Here is a 23,492-nt window from a genome sequence, read left to right as displayed (position 1 = left end):
CTACTTTATAGTCAGATATGTAGTCTTCTACATACAAGGGCAATATGTAATCTTTGTAAATCATAAAAATTGAAACAAAAACCCTCTATTAAAAAAAAATGATTTAAAAATACTTTTATATTGGAAATTGCACTAATTTATACTTTTTATTACTACTACTAATGATACTAATTAATATTTCACTTTTTATATGTAGTAAGTTTGATTACTAACTATAATCTCAACATAACTTAGTTTAAATACTCTACTAATAATAATTTGTGGGGGGGGGTAAAATTTAAGCATGCCTCTTTGGAAATAAAATTTAGTTAATTTTAAATATTCCATCCAAAAAGGTAAGCGTTTTCTCAATAAGCCAAGAATATCACATTTGGGAAACATGATCAGTGCTCTCAAGCAAGCAATAATCTATTTCTCCTAATGAAAGTTCTAGATATTGAAATTATGTTTTAGCATCTTAGGGGAAAGCACATACTTCATTCAATTAGTAAACTTCTATTGAATATCAACTATGTGTGAGATATTGTTTGGGATATAAAGATAATTAAGATATCTTCTCAACTATCAAGGAGCTTATATTGTAATAGGGAAGGGAAATAATGTACAGAAACAACTATATTATAAGGTATAAAGTACAAGTGTCATTGGAGATACCTCCTCAATTCCACCCCTTGGCATTCCCAGACCACACGACTAAATAGCACTTATAGATCATGGAGTCTTGTTGAATGACTTAACTTTAAATAGCTTATATCTGTTTATCCACCATGTCTTTTATTTAAATATTCATTTTCTCCACTTCAGCAAAAAATAATATACTGTTTTATATTTTTCCCTGAAAGTATTTTCTGGGTCTTTTGTAGCTTTTTAACTATATTATAGTCTCCTTTTAAAAAAGCCTTTAAAAAAATCTAGAATAGCTGGCTGAATGCTCATCTCATAGTAAGCAAGCAGAGGAAAACTATTTGCTGATGGTGTACTGAAACATCAGGAGTATGTACTGACTAAAACACAAATCAACTTAGCTATAAGTGTTATAGATATCTTTTAATTCTGAATTTGTTGCTATGAATTTGACTATGATAAGCACTATTTGGATGATGGGTAATTTTAGAGAATTATATCAAATGTCTTCTAAGTCTCAAAATCGGCCTTCAGTAGGGTGGGTATCATTTGCAATGTTGATATTGATTTATTTTTGTTTAAAATGAAATTAAATGTAAAATACTGAAAGGCAAAAGAATTTTGTCTAGAAAAAATTTTCTTGAAAAGCAATGCCAATCCAATCTTATGGAAGACGGCTTTTAGAACTAATTGCACTCACTCTATATTCATGAACCCTTAATGCTTCTCTTCCTCTAATGTTTGAGAGTGCATTAGTAAGTCTTTCAAGCATAGAAAGAATAAAAAAAGATTTTCTCTGCCACTTTCCCAGATGCCTTGAAGTTAGACCACCTTTTATCTGCTTGCCTCAAAATAAAGATGGCTGGGAAATGCATGTATAAAATGTTAAAACAAACAAACAAACCCACAAACAAACAAAAAAAACAGTGTTATGATAACCTTCTATGATGGAAATTAAAACCATTTTTTTCATAAACATTCTGTGGTAACATATTCCTGAGCTTTCCACCGCTCTCTTAATGTACTTAAAGGCCACAACATCTAGGGAACAGAGAGAGAAGGTGCAGGCAATTTCATTTCAAATATAAACCTACAAAGAGCATATTTTCTCCTTGCTTCTACCCTTAACCCACTCAGTCTATTCTAGCAAAAACATTCTATTCAAAAAGATCATTAAAAATCCAAGATGGAACATCTTACCCTTATGCTCAAAACCCTCCAATGGTTTTTCCATCTCATTCAGCATAAAAGCCAAAGTTGACCCAGCGCTCTACACCATCTGCCCTCAAGTCACCTCTCTGAAATAATCTTTTGGTGCTTTCTCAGCCTGTTTCACCTGGGCCACAGTTGCCTCCTTTGCTTCCCTTGAATCACCAGGCATGGTCCCACCTCTTACCAAAGCTTAATTCCTCACCTCCTTCAGATCTGTGCTCAATTATGACCTTCACTGAGGACCCTATTTAAAAATACATTCTGCCTTCATCTTCCCCCACGCACCACAACCTGGCACTCTCTGCTCTCTCTCCTTGTTTTTTTATCTTGACTATTTTGATAGTACTTACCAAGATAAAACATACTACCAACAAATCTCTCTCTTCCTTCTTCCCTTCCTCTCTCCTTTCTCCTTTCTTTCTTTTCTCCACTTAACTTCTCTTCTGCCCCCCCTAAAAGATAAGCTCTTGGAGGGCTGAAAGTTATTGATACTGAATAATTTTGAACTAATGCTCAGAGGTTTTTGAATTAATGACAGAATAAATAATCTAGATTCTATTGGCTTTAAAGCCACCCTCCCCTCACATGGAACTGGAGTCCCAGCTATAACACCTAATAGCTATGTGACTGTAAGCAGACAGCATCATTTCTCTGACCCTTAGCTTTCTCATTTCCAAAATGGTAATAATGGTACACACCTCACAAAGAGTATGAAGTAGTATTAAATGAGTAAATACTTAGAATAGCAACTGGCATGTAATTAAAGCTCTCTACATGTAAGCTACTATTATTAAATCAACATATTCTGTAAAGACCCCTAAAAACTTCATATTCCTTCAAATATTTTCCATATCCTTTCTGTTGTAAAATACTTGTCATGCACCCAAAACAAGCAAGATCATTCTTAATGTTTTACATTTTGAAATATTTTAAAATCCTTAAGATTAACATATTGAAGCCCCCAAACAAAGACATAATAAACGTGATTATAAAATGTTATTTATAATAGTGTCTGAACATTAAAAATGCTACAGAAGATTATGCTCTCTAATGATAATTATTCATTTTAAACAAGATATTATAATATCTGTTGACAGATACTTTGCAATATGAGAGAAGTAAAACTTTATAAAAATCCTTAAATATGATCAAATCTATAAAATCATTTAATATATCTAAAGTGAATTGTCACAATCATCACAAATTATACCAGAAAATACCTAAAATTATAAAACTGATTTAGCTTAAAGTTAAACTGAATCACTTGCAATTAACATATTTTATAGAATTAGTTCCTGTTACATTAACCAAAAGTGTTAGCTATAACTCTTACTAACATGTAAAATATATTATGTACATTATGAAATAATTGTAGTTTGTATAAAATATTATCCAACATAAATAAAATTATATAATAACTTAAAATGTACAGAGCATTGTGTATATAATGGAACATTAATTTTAAATGTGATGTATGTTTGCATACAGAGATAATATTTCTGCTAGGGGATATAAGAGGTTATTAACAATGGTTGCCTTTGGGAAGACAACAAGTGGTTTGAAAGGAGACTTACTTTTCAATTCACATATTTTTGGATTATTTTAATATTATAAATATTTTTAGGGAATACTTTTTCATTTAAAAATCAAGTTAATACTATATATAAAACAGATACACAACAAGGTCCTACTGTATAGCACAGGGAACTATATTCAACATCCTGTAATAAACCATAATGGAAAATAATATGAAAAAGAAATATGTATATATATGTATAACTAAATCACTTTGTTGGTGTATACCAGAAACTAACACAACATTGTAAATCAACCAACTTCAATTTAAAAAAAAATCAAGTTAAAATATTTCTTTAAAAACATCGCTCTTTACTAGCAATAAACCATAATTTTCTAAAAAATACCAGTTTCCAATGTAGAATATTAAACATATATTTAAAATCCATACAGAAAGAATATTTTTTTTGCTTAGTAGTAGAATTCTTCTGTGCTTTGAATGCAATAGATATTTATGATAAAATTGAGGAAATGGTTAAAAAGAGAGAAGGAAGAAAAGGTGGAGAAGAGATGAAAGGGAAAAAGTAAAGCAAAAGACTGATTATCTATTTCAAAGATAGTTAGCGTTGACCCAAATAATCCACAATAGTGGCTCCATTAAAGTGGAACTGGAATAAATGATATGTTTTTACTCTTAATGATCTATACATTTAAATTAGCACACATTCATTTGCAACTTAGTAGTGAGCTACTGGGATGATTTATTATAGAGAAGTAAAGGCTGATTAAAGAAAGTTAAGTCATATTTCACCTTGGATGAAATAAGAGTCAACTATAACTAATTCCAGTTCATGAAGATTCATTACCAAGGCTAAACATTAAGTTGGAAGAAAAATAGAAATGCGTGAGAAACAAATGAAAAAAACACCAACAAGGATGATCCATCCAGCAATGTCCACCAAAGATTTTTAAGTTCCTACTTAGTAAAGTGCTAAGCACTGCTAGGTCAGTTGACATGGAAGATATAATTGGAAACAATATGATAAACATTAATCTTCATTGCTATAATTTTGTAACAGTGAATTACTGTTTGAACTAAAGTACAGAAATATACACATAAATATAAGAGATTTCTTAACACAGTCAATCTCAGAGATTTTTCAGTCTCAGTAATCAGAGATTTTAAAGATTTTTAAAATCTTTATTTTAAAATTTCTCTTATAGTCTCGCTGTTTTATCTTTAGCTAGATTTATTTTTCACTGCATTTTTTCAAGTATTTTCTGAAAGTGTGTTTTCACACCCAGAGGATGTAAGATCAGAGTGTTCCCATTACAAAGAAAAGAAACAAACAAGAAAAAACTCTATGATGGCATGATTTGGAAGAAACATGTTCTCAAAATAATTGGAAAAAATCCTAAGGTTAAAATTTTAGCAATATATATTTAAAGCACTGTTCTATATCCCACTGAAGATTTCCTTCAATTAAATTTCGTTTCATCAGTATCCTCACCTGTAAGATTTGAATTTATAAATACATTTCTTCTTTAAAAGCAGCTAACTATTCAACATCTTCAAACTTATACTCAGGGTTTCCCAAACCATAAAAAAGTTTCAATTACTGTTCAGATCCCTTTCTACCACACGGTGATTGCCAATTCTTGACAATTCTGCAGTAATTTTGAAAAGTGACATGTTCATACTCATAATATGAAAAAACCAAACACTTACTCTTGTATATAAAGAATAAACATTTATTTTTAAAAAGCTGGCCAAACTTTATTGCTGGGTTTACATCCTTAGTGTCTGCCAATAGTAAATACAGTCCACAGTAACCCAAGCATAGGAAGCAGCATGTACTAGGGCCCTGAAGCAGGAAGGAGTTTGGAATATTAAAACTTGACAGAAGGCCCGTGTGGCCTGAGCATGAGAATGAGAGAAAGAATATGAGAAATTAGGCTGGTGAGTAGGAGGTGCCCGATAATGCATGCACTTGAAAGTCAAAGTAAGAATAGTAGAATTGAGAAGGCAAGGTTGGTTTGATTATGGTGTGGCAATGGAGATAAAGAAAAATAATGAGACTTAAAAGATATTTATCAACTAAAAATAATAAAGATATCATATATTTTAGACTTGGGGTTAAGAATGAGAGACATGAAAACAAAGATGACTCCCAGGTTTCTAGATAACACAACTAGATGGATGATGGAGTCATTCATTAGGATCAAAAACACTGAAAGTTCACTTTTTCCATGGTAAATATGAGGTGTCTTTGAGACATCCAAATAGATTTGTTAAATTGACAGTTGTATTATACATCAGCACTCCTAGTACGAGAGAAATGATTTAGTTCATCCACCAAATTTACCAGGAGTGCTGGCATTCTTAATAAAACACATATCCCGTGTTTGAGATTCAGGTTAAAAAAAAAGAGAGAGAGAGAGAAGATTTCATTAAAGAATGAATTAAGCATCTTTCACGATAATAGAAAGGTCCCTCAGAGTGCAGCCCGTGCATCACCTCCTCTGTGAAGCCGTAGCTGTCTTGACTAACTGATCATTCACTCTCATGTGCTTTCACTTTTCTGTGGCAGCTAATAAAAGAGGCTTCAAGATCTTGGCAATATCCTCTCCTTTCAAGGCCCAAGTTGGGGTGGAGGGTGTTATACTTCCTATGCCCTTGTAGTTAGTTACAGGCCACGTTGGCTGGATCTGGCAAATGGTCTCTGACCAGAAATTGTATATGCCTCTTATAGGGTCAAAGTAGTTAATTTTCTCACTGGATGGTGAGAAACTGTCCAGCGCTTTCCTCCCAACTGCAATGAATCCTTAATGTCATTGTATCATTAATGTCATTATGTTGAGATGACAGTGTTATAAGTCATTGAAGCTCTCAACATTCTGGGTCCCTGAATGACTTCAAATCAGAGGGTCTTCTGCCACCCTTCCCCCCAAATACACACATACTTTTCCACAATGGTTACATAGTATAAGCAAGAAATAAGGCTTAGATGTTTAGGCCACTGAGGTTTTCCTATTGTTTGTTACCATAGCCTTTCCTACCCTATCCTGATTATTTCACAGCTCACATCTGAATATATTATCACTACTTGCTTATGATGTCTCTCTTAACTGAACTACACTTTTCTATAAGTGGCTGACAGTGCCTGAGAGTTTGTACTCTTAAATATTTTTGAGCAGCTTGATGAATGACTGAAAGATTGAGGACATAATCTCCACCTTATCCACTATCATGAGAAAACTCACCTGGATAGTAGGAAAGCCAAAGAAGCGTTACTGTGCTGAGCCACTTGAATGTCTACTACCTTGCAGAGAAATATCATGATCAATTACAGATCCTCTCCAGTTAGCACAGAAAGGTTTCAGAGAGATCACACTGTAAAATCACTATATCATAAACTTAGTGACAGATTGAGGGTTTTTATATTATTTGCTTGTTTTTATATTTGAACACAAAAATCTAAATATTTATGCTCAGTCTTCATCATCTGTTGGTTCCATAGACTAGTTCTGTATTCACTACTTTAAAGAAACAGAAATAATCTCCTATCACATCTCTGTATTTTCCTCTAGTCTATAAAAAAGTTTATTTTAACTAATGGCTATTAACTGAATTCCTCAGAAGGCAGCAGACCAACATAAATCCGCTTGGTTGAGAATGACCAGTAACAGCACTGGCGCCAGATTCATTGTGGGTTTAAAAAAATACAGTGTAAGTTCACACGAAATCACCTGTATGTGAATACAGCAAGAGCATCACCTATATGTGAATACAGCAAGAGCATTCTGGTCTGGGAATTCTATTAACTTTCATTCATTTACAGTATGATGATACTTTATGTTCCAAATAAGGCACTGCAAGTTCCTGTATATCCATTATATTATACTTATGTATGCTTAATGGGATCTTAAATATACTTTTTTGAAATTGATAATACTTTTTTAGGAAACTGTTTTTAAAACTACAGATTGTTATCCATTGGTATGCTGTTACATTAACTTTGTTGGTCATGACCAGTATTTTTTTTTAATAAATTAGGTAGGGCTTCCCTGGTGGCACAGTGGTTGAGAGTACGCCTGCCAATGCAGGGGACACGGGTTCGTGCCCCGGTCCGGGAAGATCCCACATGCCGCGGAACGGCTGAGCCCGTGAGCCATGGCCGCTGGGCCTGCGCTTCCGGAGCCTGTGCTCCGCAATGGGAGAGGCCACGGCAGTGAGAGGCCGGCGTACTGCAAAAAAAAAATAATAATAAATAAATAAAAATAAAAAAATAAATTAGGTAAAAAAGAGAATTGAAAAGGAGGTATCAGAATACAACACCAGTAAGAAATACTTCATAGAACTTTTGTTCATATAGTGTGTATGTGTGTTTGAAAGCATACTGTGTTTGGATGTCATTCAAAAACATTAGAAAATATAGATTTAGTGAATTCATTCACTCATTCAATAAATATTCTATGGAATGCTCTCTTCCTAATGTTTGTCAGGCACTGCAGAGTCAAAAGATGATAAAAAATATACATACATCATTGCAAAATCCTGAAAAACTTGCACTTAGTGGAGTGATCACATAATTAAAAAATTCAAATATACTATATATGCAAGTATGTGTGTGTATATATATATATATATATATATATATATATATATATACAGATGTAGAAAAACATAAGATATTTAGGATACAAAAGAGCCTGATTTCCACAGATAAGGAAAACAGAGTTTATCACTTACTGATGAGAATGGTCCATTATAACACTTTTGCTATATTCACATATAGATGATTTTGGGTGAATTCAGCAAAGAATACTCTCTTTACAAAATATGTTATTATCAGCATATAATGTCTATGGGAGTCTTAGGGGAAAAAAGAGGGCCATTTAAGATTGACACTGTAATTATTACTTCATTACTGCTGCAGCATAGGGAGTGGTACTGCAGCACCACTTGCAATGTTAATATGCCTCTGTAAGCACCTAGTTTACTGTCACAGAGTGACCTAGGTAGACTTGGGTTACTGAGTTCTTAAAACCAGGATATGAAACCAGACAGAGGAAAAATAATTTCCGGTTAATGCTCTGAGACCCGTGTTGTCTAAATGAAAATCGACACAAAATGAGTTGTTTCATTATGCTTTCAGTGTTTATTTACTTTTGTTTCAAAATCTAAATTTGAATTTTGTTGGATATAATCAAACATATACTCAAAAGGAAATTAAATTGAGGAAAAAAACGTTATTGTGATAAAAAACCAAGGTGTTCACTTAAATTTTGAGGAACAATAAAATTGAGGGTAGGCTGTGTGTTCAATTCCCTTAGAAAGGAGGGCAAAAGGAGAAAGGTTATTAAGATTTAACAAAAGATAACGGAAAGTGTCTAAGGAATCTATGTCATAAAAGAAAAGAAGTTACCTTTCTAGAGAAATTGGAAGATAAAAATATATGCCTGTAAGTCACCTGAGAGTGCATTTTGAAAGTCAGGGTGGAAATAGTATGTATTCCATGACTGTAATCATAAAATGTGTAAGCATGATTACATAGACTGGAAATGTATTACACAGAAATAAGATACTACATATATTTAAATAATGTTGAGGTGACATGATCGTCTTGTTTGGAAAATTTCCTTAATAATGTCTGTAGTTTGCTTTTAGTTAAAATATTAAAGCAGGGTTACACTCATGAAGCCAGCATCTTTACAACTTCAGCTACATTTGCTTTTTTCTCTTCCGTAAGTAGAACAAACTCACCCTCACTGCCAAGCTTCTGCACTTAGGATTTCTGCTGTCTACTGTGCTCTTCCCCTGGTGTTTACATAGCCGGATCCTTCTCTTTTCATGCCTCAACTTACATAGCTTTGGTTTACCAGAGTCCTTGATTTTACTGTTTTATTAGGTTGTTTTATTATGTAGTAGCATTTCTCACTATTTGAAAACTACCTTAGTTATCTTTTGTTGTTGTTTTTAACTATTTTGTCTCCTTCCCTAGAATGCCAGCTCCCTAAAAGCAAGGAACTTATCTACTACATTTGTTTCTATATTCCCAGCACTAAAATAGCACCTGGCATATAACAGGCATGCCCTGGTGCTTACGGAGGAAGTGCATCATTCCTAAATAATTCCCTTTCAGTTCAGGGTATAGCAAGGAAAAATGTATAGTGTTTTTGTGCAAATTTATTTTATTGTATCTGTAGCAATACATAGGTAGTTAGGGTAATCATAAAATAAAACTCTATAAACTCCTGAAAATAACCAGCCTTACTCAAAACCAACAAAAATGTGAGGTATTGACATATACACAGGTGGCCTTGTACATATCTTTAGTTGGCAGTTCTCAGACCTACTGAGCTCTGAATCTAAGAATCCTCAAATCCTATAAGTATTTTCCCACTGCATTAAAAAAGAGGAGGCCAAAGCAATAAGGCAAGGACCCAACTAGGGTTAAATGACACTCAACTCAGCCCTCAGCCCCTGATAGGCAGCCTTTTCACACTGCTATTGTCATACCAGTTGTTTAATTATTGACTACATCCACACCTGTTTGTAAATGGCATTGCTTCAAGCCTTCTGAGGGCCACTCCTTTCCACATCCTCAACTACTATGGCCCTTCCCCTAGAATTCCCTGGATCTTACCCCATCAACTAAGGGGTTAGTGCCAGGAAAAATAAGGGCCCTCCAGGAGCCTGCTCCAGCATTAATGCCAGCAGGCATCCTCTCGACCGGTCAGTGCCCATACCTTATGAGCTAGGCATTTGTTGTTTTGCCTGCTCTAAATCTAATCATTTCCCTTCTTTTAACAGCAGAACTCTCTTTCTGTGTAGTTGAGTGATGCTTTGTACAACTCTCAAATCCAGGGATGACACAAGGCTCAGCTTAGAAAAATATGGTATTTCACAGCCTTCACCATAGTGATGAGTTTGGGGCAAGTGACTCAAGTTGTTCCAGTCAAGATTATCCTAGAAATTTTTGGAAAAAAAGATGCTCTCTTTACATGGAGATTTCTTACGTAAGCCTGTTCCCTGGGAACATTCTTACCACTGTAAAGAAAGAGCCTGATTCTAAATAAAGCAATGGCAGGAAAAGTAAAATTAAGGAGGTAAGGATGGGTGGGAGGGTGGGGGGCGATAGGCCTGGTCTTGATCATATAGCTTGATTTCCTATTTCCAGCTATGATGAAATCCAGAATATTCCTGGATTTTATGGTAACATGAGCTCTAAAATCCCTTTTCTCTCTAAACCATTTTGAGTTAGGTGGCATTTTTGAAAGTGAAAGAGTTCCTGACTAATAAAAAAGGGGGCAAGAGTGGTCAGATCTGCCATTTATTAACAGAGTACCAGACAATTTGCAAACATTTCCATTCCTGGTGAAATGAAGCTTTTAGTAGTGAAATATATTACTGAAGCTCACCATGCCAGAGTAGGTCTTTACACCCAGACCTATGAGACTCAAGTTTCAATCTTTTAGCACATTGCCATGATGGTCATATTGACTCAAACTATGAAGTACAGTTTGCTTATGACTGTTCAATTTCTTTTGATCACTTCTATCTGTTTGCTTCCAACTGTTCTGCATCTTCTACCACTGAGGAGTTTAATGATTATGATTTCTTATGGTTGGGTGTTGGCTCTAGAAATAGACTGCTTGGGTTTGAATCCAATTCCCTCTACATAACAGCTGTATGACCTTGGCAAGTTACTTTTCCACATTTTTCTCATCTAAAAATTATAGATAAATTAGTACCAGTCTCAAAAAATTCTTGGGAATATTAAATGGAATCGTAGTAAGAACACGAGAATATGATTAACTTGTGTTTGTCCAAAACTCCCCATAAATACCTGTCTTCTGTTCCAATTAATCTTGCATTCTTTCTATAAGCCTTTCCCAATTAAAACTTCTGTTTCCTTCTATCAGATCAGCTAGAAAGTCAATTATGATGGTCCACATTGCAATGTGTATACCTACTGGCAATCATTTCCAAACGTGTTTGATTTTTAACATAAAGAATTGCCAATTGATGGATTTCACATTAGGGCTGGATAATAATTGGGGCTTGAGTATGTTCCCTGCTTAGCCCTTTCTATCTTGAAATAGGAGAGAAAAAGCACCAGTAGATTCAACAACTTCCATTAATGTCAGGTTCTGGAAACAGTGAGAAGTTTTATGTGTAAGTACCAATGAGAAAAATAATGAGAGATGAGGTCGTAAAGCTTCTAGTAAAGCTACAACGTTCATTTTCTCATCACATCTCTGTGTACTCTAGGAGGTGGCTTATGACTCCATAGTTTCCAAATAAGGAAACAAATGAGGTAACATCTAATACCACAGTGATACAGCAATGAGTAAAGGCCAACTAAGCCTAGTGACTCAGGATTGGTGAACTGTCTTATGGATTAGAGAACTGTTCCTTGAATAATTTTAAAATACAATTTAATCCAAAGTTAGAGTCACAGAAGTAATGACAGTATATTAAACTGTCCTTCTCTTTTCAATGGGAAGAATAACAACTGTATATCCAATATTCAGTGAAGATGTTATATTTTTGTTTTTATTTTTGATAAGAAATAGCAAACTAGTTCTTATATAGCGAGGAAGTTTAAAAATATACTTGACTTTTTTCTTGATTAACTGCTGAGGCAGTATGATTCAGCAGGTGAAAATTATAAAAGCCTTCCTAAGTGTGTAATTACAGCCAGGTAACTTAACTTCTGAGTCTCCTTTATTGCCTCTGTAAAATGGAGAATCTCTCTATTATCAAAATCAAATAAGGCAACATAATATTTTTTACATACGGTGAGATACAACTGTTGTGAAAACAATGATGTAAAAGTTACCACTGGAAGAACAAAACAGAGAAAAAAAGGTGCCTAAAAGTACATGCCGTTTGGAATTTTAAACATTATTGTTTTATCTCTCTTCAATCAATTTTGTTCTAAAAATTACCAGTGGGCTAGTCTTTACATGTAAGGTCTTAAAAACATTCAAATCGTGGCACAATCCATTTAAGTGTGCCAACTACTTAAACAAATTAAGAGGATGCTCCCTTATCTATCTATACAAACCTTTTGCGAAACTAACCTGAAATGTATACAAACTAAGAGTGAAATTTCTTGGTTACTGACAAAAAATAAATTCAGCATGTGGAGATTAGTATGGGGCCTAGAGTACCAAGCTCCCAGTGATTCTAGGGGAAGATGATTCGTTAGGAGGTGAATAAGAAAGAAAAAAAGGAAGGAAGGCAGAAGAGGGCAGGAAAAAAAGAGATGAGAAAGGAACAAAATGGTGGGGAAGGAAGAGAATGCAAGAGAATTGCTATATCACGCTCTTAGCTGGAGAGCTGAACAAATCTCTTCTACCCTGGCAGTGAGTAGTAACACGCTCCAACACATACGGGTCTAAAAGTCCAGAAGTCAAAGAAATCAAACTCTTGCTATGTGTTCAATATCTAAATGATGAAACAGATTCTCCAAGGCTAACAACTTGTCTACTCCACTCTGTCCTGAAGGAGTCGGCTCTGTCCTATCATTAATATTCATTTTGTGGTATCTAGGAATGGTTCCGAAAGTATCTATGATTCCACAGGAAAAAAAACCAAAACAAAACTGGAAACTTGCATATGAAGTACTTTTTTCCTCCCACAATTTAAAAGCAGGGTGGTGTTGGAGAATTTAGGAATACGTTGGCTTTTTGTTGAAATGTCACTTTCTTGAATTATTAAACTCAACTGTATCTCAAAGTGATTGTTTGGCATTTTAAATTTAATATTATAATTTAATAAAAACACGAAAAATAGGTAAATTACTTGTACAGTCATGTTGTTAACTAAGCTTTCAACACAAGAATTTCCTGTACACAGACAGATAAAACTCAAGCATTTTTAGGCATTTAATGGTCTGGTTTATATTTATATATAAAACTTTTAGTGGCCTTGGATTCTGGACACTGGCGAAAATAGGATAGTGATGTTATTCTATTTATAAAAAGATGCTAGTGCTCTAGAAATATGGTCTAAGGCCCAATGGTTCACTTTATTCATTCCTCAAATCTGATAAAAATGCTAGGGATTAGGCAGAAAGCCAGCCTTGTAAACAAGGATCTGCAGACACTCCAAGTCAGACAGAGATTCAGAGCTTTGCTACCTTGCTTTTCTCCTGAGAAGCTGTGTCAACTTTTCTTAATAATCTTGCTAACGCAGAGCCTGCTTGCTAGAGGAGCTTAGCTAGGCCTTAGTAACCTGTGTTATATCATTTGTCCTTGTTTCAAAAGCCATTAAGTCATTTGTCCAAAAAAACATTTGTTAATGACTTTCCCCACAAAAATAAGCAGCTTCCATATTTCATAGGTGGAGAACAAGGACCTATTTCGCTATTTATAATACATAGAATGCTGGGGGGCAGAACAACATCAGGAAAAAATATACTTAATCGACTCTTTCTCCTTCTCAAGGAAAGAGCAAACAATTCTAACTTGACATTGTAGTGAGTGTAGTCTGCTGCTGTGATGCTACATGCTGTTTACACTTAGTTACATTCACATAAAATTATGCCTGAAAGAAGATTAGCAATAATCCATCCTAAAAGCAACCCTATGTGACGTTTCACAATAATATCCAGTCTGTAGATGTACAAACCAGTTCTCAATTATCTGTGATGAGCAGTACGAGGTATGTAAATGTTTAAGGGTCTCCATAACAAGACACAGGTGGATTTTGGAAGTATTAAAGCCAATCGAAGGATTTGAAATTCTTTTAAATAATTATCTCAGCTTTGTCCACTGGTGCTAATAAGTTAAGTTATACGAGGCTTCACGGTTTAACAATCTCACCTTTTGCTTGGATCACTTGTGAGTAATCAAAAGAAATTCCATGAAAGAAAACTATGTTATCAATTATCTAAATCGTATATAAGATTCAGCATCACATTTGAAAAGTGTTAGCACCAAGTTTGTTACAGCTGAGTATGTTCTGTCTGAGTATTTCCGTGTGCTTTTGCCCTCACGTTGACGAAAATATGCCAATAAATCTCAAAGTAGCAATTCCTAAATTCAGTTATCTGCTTTCAGCTAGAGTAGGGCCTGGGCTGATACGCAAGAAGACCTCAGGTAAAAACAGGAGGCTGTCCCCTGGAGGCCACACCCAAGGAACTGTGCCCAGAGGTGTGAGGTGGGTTTGCCTGCTCTCTCCTTCATTTGCTTGCGACAGAAAAGTTGGCTGTAGTCTGGGAGGGTGTAGGAGGAGGACAAGAGATAGTATGTCTCATTTAAACAACTGCAGTATCAGAAGTTCTCATATTTAAGTAACTCTCCGATTCTATTTGTGTTTAAGTGCCTATGTGCATTTTATCCTTGATCAGGTGAATGATTTAGAAAGAAAAGGAAAACATTCATCTATTGCAGGAAACACTTAACTCTTTTTAATTATAAGCAAAACTACATTGAGCAAATAGAGAAACAACAGGTTTAATGGGATGAGGCAAGACCAAGTTTCAGTACCATCCATAGCTGGATTTGATTAAATGGCTATTTCGACCAAAATTCGTTCTTGACTGAGGCACTTAGCTAACTGTCTTAGGCGTAGTTTTGGGGGCTGCGGTAGGGGGGTTGTAATCCAGTATTTCCAATGAAATGTTGTCTGACAGCGCTGCTAGGAAATGGTATTTTAACCAAATTATTTCAGAAACTACATTATTTCACTAGATTCTCATACTAGCTGAGAAAGGCCATTCTCAATCTACATGGAAAGTTTCCAGCTCCCATTTTGTACAGACAGCTAAAATACAGAAGGCGTTTATTATCTTCATAAGCTTTCCAATTTTCCAGAGCTCCTCTTCAACAAAATGACGTCCTATGTGTATAACTAATATGTTCAACATACTACATGTGAGACCAGTATAGGAACGATCGGTATCTTTTCTTTTTATCTCCACAATAGCAGTAACCAAAAATGATGAACTCTGACCTCCTCTCATTTACATTACTGGTAAGTTAAGGAAACCAGTGTGTCACATCCCTTTCAAGCACTGAGTGTATTTGTAGAGACAAAACAAACCCAAAGAGAATCAGAATTAGTTCTAAACAACTAGGAGTTGTGGTTTAACTAAATACAATTACAGAAATTACAGAAACATTTTTTAATCTGCTTTGCATTTTTCAAAGACAGCAGAATACTTCTTTCTAACACAGTCATAAATGTGCTATTGTTATGCTAACCTAGGTTTCAGTTTGTTTTAGAACTCTTTTAAATATTGTTTTTAGATTTAGAAAGTGGATATTTTAAAAGGAGGCTTCTTTGCAATAGGACCTCTATAATTATTTTCAAAACTGCGGAAATAACATCCCCGGTGCTTACTCCTTCTATAACATAGCAATAATTTCACGTTGTACACTTTAAAATAAGAGCTTTTCTTTTTTAAACAATATAGCAAAGGTTGAAGTTTTATTCATACATAGCAAGAAAGGACTGGGTGCTCTCTTATTTCCAATAGATAGCATGACTATACTTGCAATATTATTTAAAATACATTTCTTTTATACTAACACATATGAGTAGAACGATGTTCATATGCCCTGCTATCACAGTTCATCTTATAGTCAATATAAAAGTGGCTCTTCAAGAACTCTCCTAAAATGACAGAGAAGCTAAAGGAAAAACACTGTTTTCTTCAGATTGGAAAGATTAAATTCCTGCTTTAAAAAAAGTGGCCACACTGAATGGAGAGATTTGAATCAAATTTATAAAACTATTAGGAAAAATATTGATCACTCCTAAAGGAATTATTTAAGATACCAATCTAAACCCCCTTATCTGAAAAAGCAATGATAATCATGTCGATTATGTAAAAGATTAAGAACACGTTTACCTTTGTGCAAATGCTGAAAGAAACACTGAAGAAATCTTAGAAAGATAAAAACTTTAATGCCCTGTTATGTCCAAATCATGTGAAAATGTGACTTCAGTTTGTTACCTGTATATAAAAGTGCATCTTGCACTGAGAGGTGTTTTGTTTTTTTTTTAATACATGATTCATATAAAAATCACTTCTTCCCTAAGCCACAGAAGGGCTGTATAAAGGAAAAGATCTAGACCTCCATTAATTTTGCCTCTGAGTACTCCTGGTCTTTTCAACCAAAGAAATATTAAAAGCATCCCCAAGACATTGTCATCTTTCTTTAAATGGTACTTTTTACAGGAGTACTCCCTAGTTTCAGCAGATTACATGCTACTGTCCATTAGTCTCAAATCCTTTTAGAAAATGTTACATAATATGTATATATATGTACACACGTACACATATATATATACACACACATACGTATATATATATATATCCTTAAATACTAATTGAAATTATGTTTTACACAGCCATATACTTTATCCCTATTTAAATAGCTTTGATCAATTTCGATGGCAAACAAATTCAGTTAGGAAGAATATCATATATTAAACTTTTGATACGGATGTATTTATGACAAGAAAATCATTAAAAATTATTTTAGGGGCTTCCCTGGTGGCGCAGTGGTTGAGAGTCTGCCTGTCGATGCCGGGGACGCGGGTTCGTGCCCCGGTCCGGGAAGATCCCACATGCCGCGGAGCGGCTGGGCCCGTGAGCCATGGCCGCTGAGCCTGCGCGTCCGGAGCCTGCGCTCCGCAACGGGAGAGACCACAGCAATGAGAGGCCCGCGTACCACAAAAAAAAAAAAAAAAATTATTTTAAATCACAAGTGTTCCAGGTATTTCATTTTAGAAAGCATTAGTTTTTAGCAAAACACTTGTAAAACCCACACCTATGTTATTCTAATGCCAGAAAGTCTAACTTTGGTCTTGGTTTTCTGTAATAGTAGACCAAATTTGCTCCATTATGTAATCAAACTGTTTACTTTTACTTTCCCTTCCTCAAATCATTTAATCACTACCATTAGGAAAAGAATTATGATGTTCCAATTTGGAGTTAATGGTATCTCTTCCTAGCTATTACACAAACTGGAAATCCTAAGAGGTATAAGTATTTCAGGCTCACATAATTGTCTGTGTTAAGTGTGAGTTTTTTTAAGATTAGATGACTGTAAAAATCTGTTTTGGGAATTCGCTATAAATTGATTTAGTATACTGAACTCAAAAGAATGAATTGATATTATGTCCATGGTATCATTAGGCAAACAGAAAGTTCGAATTAGCTTTTAGATCTAACACATTCTGTATTTTATTTATTAATCATCCAGTTCATTTTGCAAGTACAATTAAGAGAAGCTACTATATTCTAGTTTTATTTTCAGTTAGCACTAAGTCTAATGTGCAAATCTTGTACATACCATGCTAACCATTTTCATATTTCTGAATTAGAACTCTCTGACAATTTGACCAGACAGAATAACTAATATTCTCCATTATGAAATAAAGTTCAAAACTACTCGGTAACAACTCTCTATCATGTGGTATTTTATGAAAGTAGCATTTTAGCATTTCCTCTGTAGGGTAGCAACCTTTAGTTCTGATAAAAATACATTAAAGTCTAATTACCATATTTGCTCTAAAACATTAATAAGATTTACTAAGATATTCTTTTAAAAGGAGAAAAGATGAAGGTTGTATGAAACTGTTACACTAGAACATTTTGTGGAAAGACAGGGTAATAATTTCCCATAATATATCATTTAAAGTCTCACTTTAATCCACTCAATATATATTGGAATTAGTTCTGACTTCCGGTATATAAAGTCTTAATTTTTTTGTATGTGAGAAACTCAATACTCATATGCATGTCTTTTACTTGTCATTGTTATAATTAGCATTTGTTAAGAGTCCTGAACATAAATGTCACAAACCAAGACCAAACTTTTACCCTTCCTAAGACAGTGGAGAAATAAGCAAGTAAAATATTTTGCTCGCAGTGAAAAGCAGTTGGTTTCCTTTTTCTATATCTTTTCATGTCTAAACTTGTTAATTCAGTTGTACACACATAAGGCAATTAAACAACTGTCCTTTTGTTCTTATAACCAAAAGGTGGCACCACTAAAAATAAGTTTTAGCTTTCAACAGAGATACTACATTAAAAAGAAAAAAAAAAAGGCATTTAAATGTCAAAGGCCTAGAAAGAAGATCTTGTTTTTGTGACTCGAGGCAATTCTACTTAGATAGGAAAGATAAGTGTCTCAAATGGAAAATGGTTTAGAAAATAACATATATTACGTTGATGGTAAATGAAAGCAGCTCTTCTTTAGGTCAGTGTATAAACTTGTCCACTGAAGATATGTGGTGAAAAAAATACTTTCTGGGGTACACAGATTAGTGTGGAAGATCAGGCAGAGTTAAGAAGGCTCCCTTTTCTTATCCGAAGTGGACACGTAGGAAAAAAAAAAAAGTAAGACTTGGCATTTCCCCTGATAAATCAAAGGAAAAGATTTATCTGGACACTAACATCTGCTGATTTCTCTGCACTCATGTAGCACCCACTTGGGATGCTTTCCCATTACATTCAGCTAAGCACTTCTCTCTATCTCCTCCCATCTGACGGTCATCACTTAGCTGAATAATAGGAAAGGAAAGCTTATACCATTGATGATGGAATTAGAAATTTCTGAGGCTGCTGTCAAGGCTCTGTCCAGCAAGTCCCTTTCACTTGACCTATCATGCAGGCAGCCAGGGCACATAGTTGTTTTGATAACTTTCTCTGTATTATAATAAGACATGAAAGTAAAAGCATTTTCCCCTTCAAGGTTTTTTAATTTGACGCTATCTTCCTACCATTACTTCCTAAACTTTGTTCCAGTACAAGAGGATTCTTGGCCAACTGAGCTTCCATGCACCTTCTAAATCGAGTACTGAAACTGTATAAGCATCATGTGTACATCTATTAAATATACTTATTAAAAGAAAATAAGGCAAGGCATGAATTCGATATCTGGGCAGCAAAACGCAAACAGCAGAAAGGTAGAATGAAATCACAATTCATATGCAAATGCAGCTTTAACACAAAAGTTAAATGTTTGCATTATTTCAGAAGGTTAATATTCAAGAAAGTCAAAATCACCATGTATACAAAGCTAACCAGATTTGCTTTCTCAAAGTAGAAATCCAAGCCTCCTAATAATACTGGTGTCACTAACATGTTTTGAAACTTTACTTTTTTTTCTTTTGCCCCTCAACATAAAGGCCATGCCAAAGAACCTCAGGAAAGTAATAATCTGTTTTTAAAATTTTTTCTCCACTCGAGAAACCTCTCCAAGTTCAGACATTACCAGTGATGGATAAGACCAAATAGTCAGCCCCGCAGGACAAATGGAACCAGGAAAAGTCAGATGGTGGGCACTTAAAAGCAACAGCAATTAAGCAATTGAAAGTGGGTTGGATCGGTGGTTTATTTTTGTTCCATTTGAAGCAATCTAGTGAGAGACACAGCCCCTTGCAAGCAGAAGATCAAGTCAAACTTGACACTTCCCCTCTCTGGCAGCTGGGGCTGCATGGCTTGTCTACTTCCTTTATTCAGTTTAATTGCTTTTGGTACTCTAATTTTCTATCGTGTATTCTATCTTGTTCTTTTCCCCCTGGGCAGAAAGAAATCTTTCTCCTTTCATCACTACCCCCCTCTTTCCTCTGAGAAAAGGCAATCCTTTCCAGGAAGAGAAAGAAATACTGTGCGTGCTTTGGATGGGAGGAGGGAGAAGATGAGAGATTTGAAAGGGGTTGAGGGGGGGGAGGTGAAGGATAGAGATTGGGGGTGGGGGACGGAGGAGAGGAAATGAAAGAGGGAAAGAAGAAGATGGGGGATGACCAACATCATCAACTCCAGGCTCTAAATCACGGGCGCTGTGCAAAGTGCTTCTCCAGGAGAGGCACATGTGGTCTCATTACATCGCTCACAATAGGCCACCCGGGGCTCCCTGCCCAGGTCTCAGTCTCCCACCGCCAAAACCTAAGTGTACCGAGAACAAAATCTTACGAACGGATTCAAGCAAATAGGCACAGCTGAGGTTGCTGTGCCGCCAGTCCCGCTGTCTTACCTGGAGGGAGAACCAGGAGGTGGTGCCGGGCTCCGTCCCTACTGCTTCCCCGTGCGGACCGGTGCACACACGTCCTCTTGCTGCCTCTGCTCTTGGAGGGGCAGCCTGCAACACAAAAGGGGTGTGTGGGTGTGGGTGTGTGGGAGGTTTTCCAGGGCCACCAGCTGGTCCCAGCTGGCCGCCCCCACCCTACACACACACCTTCGGGCACTGAGCCCCCCCTCTCAGTTGAGCACCACCCTGGGGGGGGCTTGCCCTGGGCGCAGTCTCAAGTTGCCGCTGCCAAGCGCCGCTGCCGCCGCTGCAGGAAGAAGAGGTGGAAAGACACTGGGGGCAGTACTCGGTCTAGAGCATCCCCACACTGCAGCTTCTCGAGGAATCCCTCCAGTGAGGAGGCGGCCGCCCATCAGCTCCCAGCCCCGGCCGCCTGATTGGTTCCACCTGGGGTACGCTGCGCCGAGGAGCCAATCCTGGCGCACTAATAATAGGTGGATCCGCTCAGCCAACAGCGCCCATCCCAGTTCTGTTAGTGTCTCTCCATCCCCACAGCGGACAGGGACCTGAGGAGGTGGGGTTGAGAAGGGTTGGGGGGGGGAACTACGAGGGGTACAAATGCCAAGGAGACGTAATCAAGGGCACCAGATAAACCCTCTGGGTAGTCGCAGGAATGCCCCGCAACCTGTTCAGCAAGCTGTAAGCACATGAGAGGGAGACTGCATAATACAAAGCTATTTTCTTTCTTTCTTTCTTTTTTTTTTTTACTTTCAATCAAAATCTGCCTTGATACTGAGCATGCCCAGACTGCAACAGCACCCTTGGAGTTCCGATGTGTGTGGGTTTGCAGGCTGTGGGGTTTTGAAAATGTGGGAGCCGGGAAGGAGAGGCAGAAGTTTGTCTTTGGCCATTCAACCCGCTGGAGTTGTGAAAGCAAAGCAGGGCGGGGAAAAGAAAGGATTCCGCAAGAGTGTCCTCAAACTGAGGACACAGGAAGGTGGCCCTCTGGGCTGTCGGAGGCTGATAATATTATCGTGTGGGTGCAGGGGTGGAAGCGGGGGTAGAACAATCTGAGCCTTGCTAGGTACCTGGAGACTTTTCGTAAAGGGTGCGGTGGATCGGAGATGCAGGGGAAGCTCCTTCCCATAGGTGGGGCCGGGAAGCGCGACTCCACCCAGCAGCCGGGGCTGTCAGGCAGCGGAGAGTGCACTGGGAGTTTCCACTGTGGCGACCAATAAGTTTGTAGACTTGGGTCAAGGGCGACGTTGTTGAGGATGCAGTTTCTGCCAGCCCCCTCCCCCATCTCTCCACCCCCTGCCAGCGCAGTGACGACTAAAGCGTGGGTTCCCTCCCTCCTTCCTCTCTTTCCCCCGAACGATTCTGCTCGGGAGTAAGAAGCTTTTCCCCTGTGACAGCGGTGCTGACCTGATTGCCTCTAAGCTCTAGGGCAATTTATAGCTTGGTAATACCGAGAGATACCAAACTGGGAGGTTCAGCGTGTGGGGGCAGGGAGAGCAAGCGAGGCAAGGGGCGGAGCGGAACCTGGCTCGGGGTCGGACCAAGTCCTGGCTCTGCTCCACAGGTGCAAGTCTTTCAAAACGCATAGAAGCATTTCCATCTCTCACTCACTGACCTTGTTTACCGGACTTTGAATCTCTGATTTGTTTTGCTTAGAAATACTTCCAGTTTGTGTAAACTTGATCAATAGCTACAAATGAGAACTCTCCTAACTGGGTTCTTTATTTTACTGAGAAGATGATCACGGCATCTCAGTTAAGGAAATAAATAGCTATCTCAATTCCCCAAACCCATCCACTTTGAACTGGAGTTTCATTAACATTGGTTTGCAAAGGTAACTGTATCAAGAATTCAATTAACAGTAACACATTTCTTCAAGTTTTAATTAAATCTCTCCAATTTATGTAATGTTTAAGATTAAGATCCTTATTCTAAGTATACGGGAAAAGAAGACAACTTGATATAAACTAATCCTTTTAATGACAAATACCTGTGTATTCTCCAAAATTGTAACTATATGGATCTCCCATTGTTTAAAAATATTCCTCAAATCTTAGAATAATTTCATAGATGGAGAAAGATAATAGATGTTAGTTTAAAATCAACTTAAGTATTTGATGACGAAGAAAAAGAATGAGGAGGTTGAGGGGGGAGGAGGAGGAGAAAAAGAATCAATTACCTAACACTGTTTCCTAGTAAACGTCCTCACATGAGGATCATTATATTATCCACCTAATAGAGATCTTTATTCTAAAAAATACCCCTAGCACATTCTCTAGATTCCAATAATTAAAAGCTGCTTGTTTTTAAAAGCTGTGTCCAATAGCTGCATGTAGAAACAAGTAAACTTATTTTAGAAGAAATTAGTAAGTAGAATATGATTCCATATTAATCTCTGTTCCAGACTCTGATCCTATTATCAGCGTTTTAGCCAATTTCTCTTCCTGTCTACCTCATATGCTACCCAATAATCAACTCTCTCTCAGTGGTCAGAATCCTAAACAACAGGAATGGTGTTAGATGTTTACATCCCAAAGTTCCTTGCAGGAGACTGCTGGCTAAGATATGAATGGGTTTCACAGGTATATTGTGATTAACTTTGGAATAAACAGCATTTCTGATCATGAATATTAGGAAGACTGCACTTACATACTGGATATATATACGCTGTAATTTTTACAGAACTAAGATTTTTAATTCTCTCTCCTATTCCTATGTTCTCTCCAAACTCTTGGAATGATCTAAAGACCTCCACCTGGGCTCACATATCATGCTATTCTGTTGCAGAGAGTATATATCATCTCTTTGACTTTATAGTAGACTCACCTCCATTAAAAGAAAGATCAGGTCAATAGTCTTTTGTCTTTATCCAGTTCCTCAGGTACTTTTAAAATCTAGAAATGTCTATGTCTTATGCTACTGAGATTGAACTCATCCCTTGGTTATCCTGTATTTTTAAAAAATATTTGCTATTTTCAGAACTGTGTTTATCTATTTTGTTCAACATTTTGCTTCCTCATTCTTTGCTTAAAAAAAAAAAACCTTTGTTCATTTTTTTCTTCACATTTTTTGCTCTGAGATCTCATCATCATTTTCTTTATTCCTTTTTCAATGGATTC

General features: G+C 36.5%; 1 protein-coding gene across 3 annotated transcripts in view; it reads right to left on the bottom strand.

Annotated features, from left to right (window-relative positions):
* Positions 1 to 20,749, bottom strand: part of SYT1 (synaptotagmin 1) — a 541,914-nt gene extending 521,165 nt beyond the window's left edge. Inside the window, exons 1-2 of one of the 3 annotated variants that reach the window (XM_067697424.1) lie at positions 20,563 to 20,748; positions 20,362 to 20,466 (exon numbers count right to left, since the gene is read on the bottom strand). The gene's annotated coding sequence lies outside the window, so the exon portion shown is untranslated. Of the gene's footprint in view, positions 1 to 20,361 lie in introns of all 3 variants that reach the window. The other 2 variants (XM_067697425.1, XM_067697423.1) reach the window with 2 other exon arrangements.
* Between the last annotated feature and the right edge of the window lie 2,743 nt (positions 20,750 to 23,492).

This window comes from Pseudorca crassidens, chromosome 11 (assembly GCF_039906515.1).
Source record: "Pseudorca crassidens isolate mPseCra1 chromosome 11, mPseCra1.hap1, whole genome shotgun sequence".
NCBI classification, from domain to species: domain Eukaryota; kingdom Metazoa; phylum Chordata; class Mammalia; order Artiodactyla; family Delphinidae; genus Pseudorca; species Pseudorca crassidens.
This window is presented reverse-complemented; position numbering and strand designations above follow the sequence as displayed.